The following is a 15,496-nucleotide window of genomic DNA, read 5'->3' on the forward strand; positions in this document are numbered from 1 at the left end:
TTGCATAGGTGAAAGGATGGGCTGGTGTGAAAACAAGCAAGGATTTTTAGAAATAAAAAAAAGTAAGATTATTGAAATAGAAGGTCTCTGTGAATAGGAAAGCCAGCATAATGGATAGGCTTATGATCAAATTAATGAGTGAGAAAATTGAGTGCAGTGGTCTGCTGAAGTGCAGGGCGAAAGGACACTGTACTGCTCTACCCTGAATCCAGATGTGCAAGCCGCAAGGCCTCTTACCTCAAAGTGTGAATGTCTAGAAACAGGGTCATAGAAGAGGTAACTGTGGTTAAGTGGGGTCCTGTAAGTGAGCCTTGTTCAATCTCACTGATGTTCTTGAGGCAGGACGAAGCCTGAATGTGTGAAAAGACAGACCAGATGTGGGCATTCATAGTGAAAGCCTATATGAGGAGAGCAAGGAACGAGGCGTCGAAATACCCCAGGATGACTGGCAATTTTTTGCTGCTTCTAAGAGACAATTTCTGTTGCATAACCTACCTAGTCTGTAGCATTTTGATAGCTCAGCCCTAGCAAAACAATACAGGGAAAAACAAACAAACAACAGCACAACAAAACATGGGAAGTATGCCGGGCGTGGTGGCGCACACCTTTGATCCCAGCACTCGGGAGGCAGAGGCAGATGGATCGATGTGAGTTTGAGGCCAGCCTGGTCTACAAAGTGAGTCCAGAACAGCCAGGGCTACACAGAGAAACCCTGTCATGAAAAACCAAAAAAACCATGACAAAAACAAGACAAACAAACAAACAAACAAACCATGGGAAGAATGAGAAAAGGGGCTAAGAAACACCTCAATTTAAAAACAACAACAACAACAACAACAACTATTCAATAAAATTTCCAGGGAGGTAAAAATAAACATAACGGCAGAAAGAATATACTCAAGAAATGGGAAGCAGTTAAACAGCCTTCCTGCATGGCCTCTGTTTCAGTTCCTGCCTCCAGTTTCCTGCCCTGACTGAGTTTCCGCCATGGCTTCCCTCAGTGAGGGACTGCGGTCAGTATGTGTGAGTCCAATAAACCCTTTCTTCCCCATGTTGCTTTTTCTCATGTTCCTTATCCCAGCCATATAAATCGAACTAGGACAATAAGTAAATCAGAAAAAAATTTTTTTTCCTATTGATACATTTATCTATTTTCTACCTAGGTCTGCAATGAATTTTTTTGCCTAGAGTCCGGTAGAGTTCTTAAAGCCTCTGTTTTTGTTCCCCATTGATAACATCATGGTTAGAGCTAGATCAGTCTGAGACAGCCGGGTCTGCAGAGTGAGTTCCAGAACAGCCAAGGCTACATAGTAAAACCCTGTCTCAAAATAAAACCAAACCAAACCTGTGTGCCGTGATATATGGCACTTGTATTGGCAATGTGGGTACATGTGTACATAGGTGCACATTGGTGTGCAGGCCAGAGGTCAGTGTCTGGTGTCTTTCTCAATCACTCTCCATCCTTAACTTCCTTGAGCCAGGGCATCTCATTGAACACGAAGATCACCCATTTGGCTAAGCTGCCTGGCCAATGAGCTGCAGGGATCTACTCTGCTCCTCAGCCCTGTCTCAGTGCTGAGGTTACAGGTGTGCGTCATTAGGCATTCCAGGGATCCAAACTGAGCTCTCTTTCTCTTAGTCATAATAACATCTTTGAAATGAGGAATGCTTGTCCACTGGAGTCACATAAGAAGAATGAACAAATTCTCCTCAGGAAATTGCTGGAAAATTCAGCCCTCTGGTCTACACCTGAAGGGGTTTTTAGCTTCCATACTGTCTAGGTGGGATACCAAGGGGAGCTGGAAGGCCCAGCCATGGCCAGTGTTTTGACATTACAACATAATACTATTATCCACAAAGTTAACACAAACCAACCAAACACATAAACACAGACACAGGCACACACAGACACATGCAGACACAGACAGACAGACAGACAGACAGACACACACACACACACACACATGGACACATGCATGCACGCATGCACACTCACATACCCACAGTGCTTCATAGCTAACCACAGGTAACCTTCGATGCACACAGCCCCTAGGCCTTGAGGCAGACACTGCTGTGTGAGAATAGGCCATTGAATGCTGCTCGTTGCTTTCCACTGAAGGATCATGGGACTTCATTGCTGAGCGCTGGTTCTGGAGGGGCCTCCTAGGCTTCAGAAACTTCCCACCAGGACTCCCAGAAACCAAAACACATGCCCCTTTCCTTCTGCAATTCTTCAGCACCCTCAGCCACTAATGCTTAACATTGGGCCTGCCAGCTAGGAAAAGCATTTAAGGGCTCAGATTCATCTCACCTCGCAGATAGAACAGGTCATCTGAGGGCAGAGAGGGCAAGAAAATAAAACTGGAATTACTGTCTGCTATGTGCCAGGATTTCACCTTATGATAGATAGCTTGAACCTCTTATTTCAACTTCCCTGAAGGATTACTCCGATGGTTCCCAAAGGTGAATGCTTGACTACTGATTGTCCTCTATTGTGACTAAATTTATTCTTTTCTTCTTAATAATTGTGTGTGACATGTGTGTGGGGGTGTGTGCATGCCATAGCACATATGTAGAGGTCAGAGGACAACTCTGTGGAGGTGATTCTCTTCTTCCACCTTTATATGGGGTCCAGGGATTGAACTCAGGTCATTAGGTTTGCTCAGAAATGGCTTTTACCTGCTGAGCCATCCTCCAGCCCCATTATTTTCTAATCATAACTGTTATGTGACTACCATGTCATACCCTGTCAGTGTGGTTTGTAATGTTACCAGTTGAAACCCATATGCCACTATAAATAGACATGCAGTTTCTTTTTTGGAGTAATCATACTGTTCTAAAATTACATTGTGGTGATGGTTGCAAGGCTCAGTGTTAAAATTCATTTAATTGTACACTTCCCTGAAATAAAACCAATGGAGGCTTTTTTGGTCTGCAGATCATTTGATTTTCAGGAATCCTGTGCAGTCATTGATTACTTATGCCTTGGATATATTCCCAATTCTTTCCTTGGTTTGTCTGTTAGTTTTGATCAAATTTACCTGTTTTTATTTGTTCAAGTCCTTATGTTTTCTTTTTTCCCTTTCTTTCTATTATTTATTATTGTTGCTGTTTTTTTTTTTTCCTGGCTGAACTGGAACTCCGTGCAGATATACTATATAGATTAGGCTGCCCTTAAACTTTTATCGATCCTCTGCCTCTGCCTGGTGAGTAGTGGGGTACTGATATGCTCCATAATCCCATACTACTCGAGCTTTCCTATTTGCTCCCACATACTTACATGCTGGTCTTCTTGACAGTCCATTATCTTGTTTTCTGTCTATTCATATTAAGTTTTGCTTCAATAAACGTACTTTCCACTCTTCAGAAATACATTCCCACAGCCCTTTCCTCACTGTGGTTACTGTAATTAGGCTGTAGAATATCCTTATGGAATTTTCATCTTCCGGTTTGAGAGTTTCCAGATTCAAGATTTCTTTAGCCTGAAAAACAGTTGTCTGGTTTTTTTGTTTGTTTGTTTGTCTTGAGACAGGGCACGGTGTATGTCAAGTTTGCCTCAAAGTTGCTACGTAGCTGAAGATGGTGTGAAAATTCTGATCCTCCTGCCTCCACCCCCTGAGGGCCGAGATTATGGGTATGTGCCACCACTTTTGAGTTTATTCAGTGCTGGGAACCAAACCCAGCCCTACTGACTGAGGTCCATCCCCAACTTGATCATCTCCTGGGCACTGAATGTGCTCTCGGCTCATTTTCGTTGCTCACTATTCATTTCTTTTCCCTGCACTTTTGGGGACTCTGTTCTCTCAAGTCTTTACAGACATGGAGGATCTATACATCTTACCACCAAACATGTCTAATAGCCTGATTTCTAAAAACTTGTTCAGACCTCTATTATATAGTTCATTTACTCTTTGACCTTTTCAGAATACTTTTTATATATGTCAATAAAAGCCTGTAAATTAGAAGGGATTGAAGTCTTTCCCACAGTTATTATTCAGGGTAGGCCACCACCCCATGATTAACTCAAACTCCTCTTTGCAGGACCTGTGACATGAGAGGCAGCCATGCCTCTGGTTGACACAGCACAGAGCCAAGGGCTGGCAGGTGACCACAGAATAACCAGATGGCTGCTCCCATTATTGCCCCCTGAGGAGAGTTTTCTATCAGGTTGCAATAGTCACCTTTGCAGCAGGACTTCACTCTATACACTGTCATTCTCCTTCAAGACTTCTCAGAGTCAGCCAACCTGAGCGGATACTGATGCTGATGCTCCGTCTTTGCTCCCTCTGCATCAGTGTTCATCTCTTCCGCTCGCAGACCTTTCCCCCCATCTCTATTTGAGCATGGCAGTCAATTTAACTTGCTTCTTCCCCATAGCCTGGAATGATTCCTCAGATAAAGCGAACCTTTCTTCTTTCCCAAAGTCACACTTTTTGTACTTATTACCATAAATCAATTCCCTTTCGGTTTGGCAAGTATCTTATCTTACCTAGGAAACGTGAGTTGTTGCAAGGGCACAGATGACAACGTCTTGTGCCTTTTCATATCTTCTGTGAGCCTCATAATTGCCAGGTGAACGGCAGAAGCTTAATCATGGAAAACGAGTTAATATTTATCAAATGTTTAGTGTAATTCTGTGCACAGGGTGTTATACAGGTGTTTGTTAAATAAAATGAAGGGTTGATAGGACGTAAGCTTGGATTTGGGGAGACTATTGTTATTGTAATTACTGGAAATGGTGTCTATAATTTATTAACAGGCTCAGATAATTTCCTCTTTATTACCAGACTCCTACGAATGTGGAACCATGGATGGAAACATGGCTTTCTTTTTGTATTCTGTTCCTTTTTTTCTAATTACATATCACTTCTCTCCCAGTGATAGTTAAATCTCATTATATTTAATGATTTATCCATTTTCTGCTGTAACAGTTTTATCAGCAACTCCTTGCATTATAATCTCATTATTTCACAAAATTATATCCTATTTGTTAAGAACAGTAACTGTTACCATGATTTTATCTCCAATGCTCTTTTCGGTGTCAGTGTTTTAGCCCTCTTTGTGAAAAGATTAAACATTTTCTTCTCCTCCTTTAGTCAGATTCTGCTCAATGTTGCATATATAAGTGTCTTCCACTCTATGTTCCTATTTTACTTGAAGAATTTAATTCTTCATCTGAACTGTGCAGGCCTCATTTCTACAATTCTGTGTTTTGAACGAAAAAGAAGGCATGCACTGAGGAAATTTAAAGTACCATTTTTTTCCCCTTTATTCCAAAGTATAATATGCCTGTAATGAAATACTGCTGCTTTATTTCTTAATTTCTATTGACTCTATCCTCCTTATGGGACTGATATTTTTACTTCTTGATTGAAATGTTCTTTGTGGAAGGAAGTTATGCAGTGTTTCACCGAGTCTCAAGGCTGCATGCTGGCTGTCAGGTAGATCATTGCAGGCTTTCACCCTCTGTGGGCTCGATGTGCACTTGGTTTCCTAAACAAGAAGAGAAAAACAAGCCGTGTCAATACAGGGTAGGGTTCAGATGTGACTTGTCGCTTGTGTGCACGTGGTATGTGTGTTATAACGTCATTTGAGGTTATCTCACCATATCAGGATGATGTGAAAGAGTCTCCAATGCCAAGGGTTAAATTGTGCTTTTGAGTCATGTTCTTCTCCGCCCGAATCCTCACAGCCTTTCTTCCTTCCAATGTTAGCATGCAGAGTTTTATACAAACGCTGTATGAGCAGTGTTAGTTATAGTGTATTCTTTGAAGAATAGTTATTTATTTGTGTATGTGTGTCGTTGCTGTGGAGGCTGAAGGTGTTAGCTGTAGGGGCATGTGCAAGTCACAGTCTGCATGTACAAACTAGAGGACAGCTTTTGGGCATCAGCTTTCACCATCCACGTTGTTGTGGTTTTTGGTGTGCTGTTGTGCTGATGCAGGCTTGAAAATTCAAATAGATGATCTGCTTTCTGCCTTCCCTCACAATATTCGCCCCTACTTAGTTTTTTACATGGAGTCGGGTTTTTTTTGTTGTTGTTGTTTTTTTTTTTTTGGTCTTTTTTTTTTTTTCCAGACAGAGTTTCTCTATGTAGCCTGAACTCACTTTGTAGACCAGACTAACCTTGAACTCACAGAGATCTGCCTGCCTTTGCCTCCCTGACTGCTGGGATACAGGCATGCACCTTGCCACGTGGCTTTACATGGAATCTTGGGGTTTTTGTTTTGTTTTTTAGTTTTTCAAAAAATTTTTTTTGTTGTTGTTGTTTTCAAGCTGTGTGTAGCCCTGGCTCCCTGGAATCACTCTGTAGACCAGGCTGGCCTTAAACTCACAGAGATCTACCTGCCTCTGCCTCTTGAGTGCTGGGATTACAGGCACGTGCACACAACACCCCCATCCACTTTACATGGAATCTTAAGATCAAACTTTGGGTCTTTAGCCTCATCTTGAAGGCACTGAGCCCTCTTCTTTATGTAATATAACCATGTGCATATACATAACACACATGCACATGTATGTGTTTCTGAATGTTAGGACCAGAGAGAATATATTTTGTCACACAATTGCTTACCTCATCACTGTTATAATTTCTACGTGACATAGTATAGATTTTTAATGGAAGTTTTGCATGCATATATATATATTTTTCATATACATATGAAAATATTTGAATTCTTTCATCCAGGAAAAGAATTCATCCCCCCAATGCTCCTGTGTTTAACTTAAAAAGGTTATGATGCTGGCACACACTTTTGTGGCAGGCCAATATACCAGTGAAGCCCACAGTGTTGCTAGGTTAAATCTCAACTTCTTTATGTGATATCATTGTACTCAACTTTCTGGTCTGCTGTAAAGATTAAATACATTAATGCATGTGAAGAATTAGGGAGAATTTTTGGAATGTGTAAGTCAGAGATGTTTCCAGTTGCTGTTTTCTTGAGTTTCAAATGGTTTTTGTTGGTTTGCTTGTTTTTGCTTTTCAAAACAGGATTTCTCTGTGTAGCCCTGGCTGCCTTGGAACTCACTTTGTAGATGATCCGCCTGCCTCTGTCTCCCAAATGCTGGGGTTAAGGGCGTGCGCCACCACAGCCTGACTAAACTAAAGAGATTTAAGCTAAAACATTCCAGAACAGAATATATAATGTTTAAAATTATAATAATGAAAGCAAATGTTCATTTGTTCTATTAAGTTCTGTGAGAGTCCACTAAAGAGCAGAGCCACGCAGTAAGAATCTAAACAAACTGAAAACATTAGATGAAATGTTCATTGAACGCCATTTTTTAGGGATTAGAGTGGTATCTCAGTGGTTAGGAGTACCTGATGCTCTTCCAGAGAACCCCAGCTTGATTCCCAGTACCCATGTAGGGTAGCTTAAAGCTGCCACTTAATTTTTTTATATATGAAAAACAAAACAAACAAACCAAACCAAAACAAACTGAACTGTGACTTCAGTTCCAGGGGGTCTTATGACCTTTCTGGTACCTGCACACATGTGGCATGCATTCATACAGAAACATACACAAATAAGGATAAATCTTAACAGTCTAGGTTTAATAGCTTCCCAGTAAGATTGTTGTGTTTTATGTTTTACAGGAGTGTGTGTGTGTGAGTGTGTGTGTGTGTGTGTGTGTGTAAATGTGGGTAGAGAAAGAGGGATGAGAAAGAGAGGAAATGATTAAAATAATTCTATAAGAAGAGGATCCATCCAACAGGCTAGCCTGCCAGCCTATGTCGAGCTATAGAAAGACGAACAGCCCAGGCCCAGGCGCCAGCCAATCAGGAGGCCGAGAGCCACATTTCCGTAACGATGATTGGCTAGTAGTCTGGGGGCTGGCTGAGCAGCAAGAGGATGGGGAAGAAAACGCTCTCCTGAGAAAATAGCAGAACAACTTTCTGTTGTTTACTGCGTATTCTCCAAATGATTGTAGTGATTCATCCTTTAGGAAGGCTTGTTTAGAAAACAAAAGAGGCACAGTTGTTCTCAACAACAGTGGCATTCAACGGCCAAGAAGCTGAGCAAAATGGAAGTCTTCTTTATAAATCAACTTTAGGCTTCTGATTTCTTCCAAGCAAATATGTGAGAACTTGTCTAGGAGAGGCGGGAGGGACATCAATCACTAATTAGAAATTGCTGAGTTTGACGAGCGCCACCATTGCTTTATTAAACGTGTGCCAACTTTATGAAATTTGAACAAATACAGTTCATCGAGTATGAAAATCCTCTTAAATATACTCTTTTCAGAGTTGAGGGTGTCCTGCCAACCTCAATAGCAAAGCTGTCTTGGGTAGGTTTTTTTTCCCCCTCCTGAAGTCATATATTTGTATATATGTGAAAATTTTAGACACATACTCATCATCGTGTTTCATAATGCTCTCACAGATTTTTCTACCTGTAACTATCTGCTCCCAGTAAACCATGGAGAGAGTCCTGGCCCAAGGTCAAGGCACAAGAGGACAGTGAACGTAATGGCTATATCCAACAGACGTTTGCCCTTTTCCAATTTGGTGCTAAATTACCCTGTTGTTTCAAATTCACACAGAGTAGTGGCCACATTTCACCAACGAGATTTTCAGTTTTGTTTTACAAATACTTTTCTCACTACTGGCTCTCTCTCGGTCTGGCAGTGAGACTTACCAGTGTAATGCAGATTAGGCAGAAGGATTTTGCAGACTTTCCCAGTGGCCATTCCTTGGCTGGCTAACAGACCAGCCATTCAGAAGCAATTTTCTTCAGGCTGAAATTATGTGCTGACCGTAGCAGATCACTTCCCACAATAACCCTTCCCCCCACCCAGCGCTAAATACAATCTGTCTCCTACTCACTGTAATAACGTGCAAATGACTGTAATTTTGCAGACAAGAAACAGCCCAAAGTGAAACGTGTCTAAACAGAGGTCGATTTGAAAAATCAGGGCTATTACCTAAATCTGTAAAATACATATTGTAATAAAACCAGCAACAGCAATCTCCAATAAGTAGTTCTAAAAAACACAGCTTGTGTTTTGATCTTCTTTATGCACCCGGTCTTCACAGGCATAAAAGAGAACTCCTTTCCTAGGAATGCTTTCACGGCATGTGATGTAAATGGCCTAACATTGCTAGCTGATCCCAGACCCTGCTAGGGCACCTGTGCAGCCATAGTAGCCAACACTACCCCGATAGTGCCTAGGGCCAAGCTGAGGTGTGATTTCAGACACTTAACACTGACCTACTTTGCTGTTCTCTCAATACACGCACTATACGAGTGTTTTTCTTCAAGCAACAACAACAAAAAAACCCTAGGTTCTCTCAAAGTGAAGTGTAGCAAGGACAGGCTGCTGCCTTTTCTTCTCCATTAAGGGACTGGAACTGCACAAGAAAACAGGGAGAAGCCACCCTCATCTCTCTCTCTCTCTCTCTCTCTCTCTCTCTCTCTCTCTCTCTCTGTCTTAGTATCGAACTCATGCCCTCAAGCAGGGTAGGCCAACACTCTACCATGGAACCATACCCCTCCTTAGCTCTTTATTTCTTTACTATTAAAATCCACTGTCATGTTAAATCAATGGCTCCATTTGCCCTAAATCATCTCCAGTTGCTTAAACTAAGCTAGATCACAAAGAGCTGTCAAGACTGCGTCATTCTGTCTTTGTGAGATTTTAGGCTAAAATGAGTTAGCAGGACATAAAACCCACCTGAAAAGCCCACATTAGAAGATCTGGGCGAATATCTGTATTTGTGGGATGGCTATCAGAAATGTAGGTTTTTGTTGTAATTGTTGTCTTGTTTTGTTTTTCCAGTAAGGGATATCATCAGATCTTTCTTCCTTCACTTTTTTTTTTTTAAATCAAGGACTTTATTTATTTATTTATTTATTTATTTATTTGGTTTTCAGAGACAGGGTCTTTCTGTGTAGCCTTGAGTGTCCTAGACTCGCTTTGTAGACCAGGCTGGCCTCGAGCTCACAGTGATTCCCCTGCCTCTGCCTCCTGAGTGCTGGGATAAAGGTGTGTGCCACCACACCCTATCAAGGACTGGAAATGGTTCTATATGCAAGATCATTTTTCCCTCGGCACTTTATTTTGGCAAGGTTACTACAGAATAATGTAAAATATCAAATGTTTGATCAAAAGAACACCGCTTGGGTCTTTTTTTTAATGACATTTATCCAGAGATAGACATTGGTAAAAGTACTCAATGGAAATTCCAGTTCAATTTCATGCTTGGGGTGTAAAAGGGTAGCAGTTTTTTGTTTTGTTTTGTTTTTTTGCCCCCACCCCCACCCCCAGAAGCTCTTGAGCAAGTAGGAGCAATTATCTGTAGGTGAAAAGAGTAAAAACCTCTTAATGTTTTTGTGGGTGTTTCATTAATCAACTCTGTATTCTCTAGAAGGGAGCAGGTCCCCTGCCCACTGCCATCAGGCCGACCACTGCTGAAGGGTTCCAGGTGGATAACAGTCTTTCCCTAGAGTTTTGTTAGGTAGCCAATATATTTCTTATTTCACCTAAATTAGGTCCCTTTCCTGAAAAATTAAGCTCATGTAATTAATATTTTAGGATCTCTTCTTTCTAGATTTTCTTGTGGTCTTAGGAAGTCCCAAGGACTCCCAAGTGTGTAGTGCATATAGATTTAGAAAAGCTTTAATTTGCTTCCAAGTAAATAAAAACTCAAGAAATGATGTCTGCTGGGCATGATGGCATATTCTTATAATCCTACCACTTGGGAGGCAGAGGATATCAAGTTCCTATCTAGCCTGGGCTACCTAGCGAAATGTTTGTAGAAAAAAGGGTGCATGTGTGGGGGAGGGTAAAACTGATTCTCATTTCTGACTGTTAATAATACACACCAAATCAAAAGGAAAAGTCACAAATAAAGACCACCTTGATTTTCTAAGGTGCTGCTTGAAGCCCTTGCCTCCTCTTGAGCTATTTTTTATGGGGGGAGGGAGCCCAAGTTTCCTGCCAGGAGGGCAGGATGGTTCTACCTCCTTGCTAAGGATGTGTTATGTGTGGTGCTGAGTTGATTTGGGGCCCCAGGAGGTAGGGGTGTTGGTGGCTATTTGCTGGTAGAATGACAGTCTTTAATTACCTCCTTCACACTAACCTCATGCTCCCCCAACCCCTCAGTTCTGAACACTGTCCTTTTTTTCTAGACACCTCCTCTGTCTCTCACGTCTTTGGATAGACACCCAATGAAACGTAAAATTGCAAAGGGCACGCGTTGAGAGAGTGTGCTGGGGTAAGCAAGTCAATGCAGTTTATGTCATGAGGAAGACAACTCCATTCCCTGGCATAATATTTTGATAAGAAATATATGAAATAGTAAAGAATTTGAAAGGGAATAGAGGGCACAGGAAGAGTTGGAGGGAAAAAGACAGAGGGGTGCAAATTATGTACTCATGTATGAAATTCTCAGGTTAAAACAAGTGAAAATGAATCAAATGAAAAATTTCAGCTCTGTAAAAAAAAAAAACCAAAAAAAACAAAAGAAAACAAATAACAAAACAAAACAAAAGACCAAACTTTCCAATTTTGTGAGGTAGCAGAGTAACTCCACTTCTCAGAGCTGGTAGCTAATTATCTTTCAGTCTTCTATTAACTGTGAGTCCTGGGTGGGGGTGGGGGGTTGCTCTTGATTGTCTCCCACCCCTTGTCAAGCAAAACAAAACAAAAAGCAAACACGTGCAAAGCCAGTATAACAATAGAAGTCTATTCAAATGTTGCCAGGAAGAATTTGGGAGGTGGGAGAGATGGGTGTGGGGAGTCAAAGGCTTCTGGGAATGAGAAGATAGAAAGAAAAATGCTTTGATTTGCCAACTTTGAGTTAAGTATGTAGACACGTTGGGCATAAACCTTCATCTTTGGCCAATGGTGTTTATTTAAAAATGGTTAAAGTTTAAAGTTGGGTGTTAAAGAAGGGGCTAGGTTCAATTACACCTCTGGATGGTGTAATATTTGGGTCTGGTAAACCTGTGGTCTGACTCTGTGATTTTTAGGAGGCGTCTTGAAAAGCCTTCCCCTTCCCCAGTGCCACTAGATAATAATGCTTAAATACTCTCTGAAGAATTTTTGTTTTAAGAGATAAGCACTAATTTTTCCAAACTAACCTAACATATGGGGTTAACCATAGCCTGAAATGGAGACAACACCCCAGGGACACAGGAAGGCACAGACGTGAGCTGGTCTTTTGAGGAACCACACTTCTAAAAGAAGAAAAGTTATGACTCTCCATATGGTACTGTGCCGTTACCAAGGAGCCATACACAAATGTAAAAGCTGTACAGTTAAAAATACTCCACAGACAGCAAAGCTCCCATAGAAGATTAGTGGACATTAGGTATTTTATTTGCCCCAGATTATTTGTTAATGTGTAGCTTCAACTTGAGTAAAAATGGAGTTGGGAAATCTAAGTACTCCTGTAGATTACTTTCACTGTCTTACTCCAATAAAGGTCAGAAATTACTGTTTGTTTTTATTTGCAGAATCTTGCCTAGTTCATCTAGTGAAACAACTAATTGGCATTTTTAAAATGGACTAAATATATTAAAAACACAAACATTAGTCAATAGCCATTACTTACAACATGTGGCATAAATGTTTTTATTGATCCATAAAGTCACCACCAAACATTTACATCATAGCTGTCATCTGCCAGATGTAATTTACTGTGTGCCCATTTGCCTAGGCTAAGGCACATCTAAAACTCTAAATGTGAAGACCCCAGTAGTGCCTGCTCTGCTTCTTTAAACGTGGGGTTGTAATAGGTTTACTCAAAATTCATAGACTAGGTGACTTTAAAACCTCCACATTCCGGCTCCTACTATTGGAAATAACAATGCAAAGTTAAAATTAAACCATGTTCTAAAGGCTTAATATGTAAGACTACATTAGCTTAAACATATTAACGAGTTGTTTTCACATTAGCCTCCTGTCCTGGAAAATGAGTCCCATTAACTTGCCTGCATTTGTCTTACCATAAAAGCGAGAACATTTTGTATGTTTGTGAGTTGTGGATACAGAATCATGAGAATTTAGAATCTCTGCCCCTCAGCGCCCCCATAAGAGTTAAAGATTTGAGAAAAGAATTTTGACAGATAATCCAGATGATTAACAATTGAGCAAAGAGGCCGTTTAAGAGGTTAATATGCCTAGTATATTTTAGCTTCCACAAAATCGATTTATCTGAGATGTTAATATATTTATTTGTCACATAAGATCAGGTGAAGAGATTTGTTGCTAATTTGAGGAGAGCCATTCAGTAGTTTTGCTCAGTGGTCCTGGGGTCCACATTTCAGTGCTTTCAGACCCAAAGCATGGAAACAAAAGGGTTACTTGTCGTCCCCCCCCCCACCGGACGCCCCCCACTGATATTTCTTATTTAATGGAGAGCAGGGGGCGGGAGGGAAGAGGAGGAGGAGGAAGAGGAGGAGGAGGAGGCGGCGGAGGAGGAGGAGGAAGAGGAGGGGAGAGAGAGAGAGAGAGAGAGAGAGAGAGAGAGAGAGAGAGAGAGAGAGAGAGAGAGAAAGGGGGAGGCGCGGGGGGATATTTTGTAGGACTGCAGGAAGGGCAAGGTGGTGGGGGAGGGATAATAGGCAGACGCTGCAGAGCTGCCGAGTCCTTGGGACATGGAAGGGACAACAGCAAACCGCTGCGTGGGCTTCCACCGAGTGGCGTCCCCGCTCCGCGCCGGTGGCTCAGCTGGCTTCCCTCTGCCACCGAGCGATCACATACATTATTTCCCCCAAGATAACACAATCAAACTTGCATTTACCGACATCCTCTCTTTGCAGCCTGCTTGAGATGTGTTTTAATAAATAAGTGTTTTATGTGAATGATGTAGTAATTGAAACAGGCGCCCCATTTCCACCCCTCCCCTTCGTCCTGCGGGAGGTTCCGCAACCCCAATCTGCTTGGAAAATAAAACGCTTTGTCTCCACTGCCACCCCCCATCGCACCCCCACCCGCGCTCAGTGTGTGTTTTATACGTGTGTATATCTCAACCCCCTACAGTAGCCAAGAGAAAGCAGCTAGCCAATGAGAGAGCCCAGTTTCATAAAAGCTGCTCTCTGATTGGCTCGGTGCGAAAGGGCATTGGGAACAAAGAAAAGTCCCTTTCAGGTATACAGGCTGAGAGCTCCTTTGGCTCCACTCCCCTGTGCGTGTGTTGTGTTTCGGTTCTGATTCCACTGTTCCAGAACAAGCTTGGTGTGTGTGTGTGCACCGGGGGGATTTCTGTGTTCTGGTTTTTGCTTTCTTTTGGTTTTTTGTTTTTATTTTCATAAAAAAATACACGGGACGGTCTGTGACATTTGCTGGTCCATCTTTAATAAAAAAAAAATTGAAGAAATTATAATTTCCAAAATTAAGCGGCTGCCACCAAACACACTCAATGCAGTTAGAAGGAAAAGGTCAACTCGCTCCCATACAGACCGTAAGTACGGTTGCGTGGTGTGTCGCTATATAGCACTTTAGTGGGGTTTTCATGCAGGGGAATGTGCGAGTTTTTATGCATTGAAATGAGGAACTAGTTACAGGGTTTGGCTTTGCGTTTAGAACAACCCAAGAAGGGTGAATTTTATTCAGTGGAGGGTGACTTTGTAACTTCTTTAGACGAATTAAGCTTGACTGGGCACTTGGGCTAACTTAGAGTAAATTACCTTTTGGGCTCTAACCCAAAGGAGACTAAGAGTGATTCAGTTACACACCCTGGTCCTCCGTGTCAGTTCTCTAGCACACCTTCTCCCTCCCCCTCCCTCCCTTCCTTTTTCTCCCGGAGCTGAGCAGACCCCCGCCCAGACAGAGCCAGGCAAATGGGAGCCGGGGTAGAACAAGCCGATTTCTCTCCTGTCACATCCTCCTGCTCAGTAATTTAATAGTAAACTAGGGAATATTCATCCATTACATGTAATGACTATAACTACCATTTTCCACCTTCTTAAAAAAAAGCGGGGGGGGGGAACCACCACTAAGAGAAGGGGGAGCCCCACCCAACCCAAACAAACCCACAAATAGTAACAATGGTGTGTTTATTACAAGACCCGTTTGGGAGCTAGCAAAATGTTTTTCTTTGTTTAAAACACGAAGAGGGGAGGGGGGTTTCCCTAAAATCTATGCTGCTCTGAGATACCCCGCCCCTCCCCCACCCAGGCGTCCGCCGCCCTGGCCCCCTTGGGAAAGCCGACAAATTGGAGATCAGTTGAGGAAAGGTTTATAAGCTGTTTCTTTAAAACATCTGCTCTGCTCTTGTGGCCATTACATTTTCCCTCCTTCCGAACTTCCGAGAGCCTAGATGGCTGAGAAATGTTTCACATTCATAACTTGTAGCTTCGCCCACTGCAGGGCGTGCGGGGGGAGGGGGAGGGGGAGGGGAGAGGGAGAAACCTTCAGCTTTTTTTTTTTTTAAAGACCAGATCAGTATTTTCTTGATACGCTTGTCACCATTTTTGTTCTCACGACAACCAATTGAGCCCTTGATCCTCACGTGATGTGAAAGGCTTGCACTGTAACAAAATCGCTC

General features: G+C 42.1%; 1 protein-coding gene and 1 long non-coding RNA gene across 2 annotated transcripts in view; both read left to right on the forward strand.

Annotated features, from left to right (window-relative positions):
* Nucleotides 1–15,496, forward strand: part of LOC311595534 — a 415,275-nt gene that overhangs the window by 268,315 nt on the left and 131,464 nt on the right. The window lies entirely within an intron of this gene.
* ZNF608 (zinc finger protein 608) overlaps nucleotides 14,097–15,496 on the forward strand; it is a gene marked incomplete at its 3' end in the record, with an annotated part of 113,347 nt that continues 111,947 nt past the window's right edge. The window contains exon 1 of the mRNA XM_084778238.1: nucleotides 14,097–14,410. The remainder of the gene's footprint in view (nucleotides 14,411–15,496) is intronic.

Source organism: Acomys minous (genome assembly GCF_964271855.1).
Source record: "Acomys minous genome assembly, chromosome: 4".
Classification (NCBI taxonomy): domain Eukaryota; kingdom Metazoa; phylum Chordata; class Mammalia; order Rodentia; family Muridae; genus Acomys; species Acomys minous.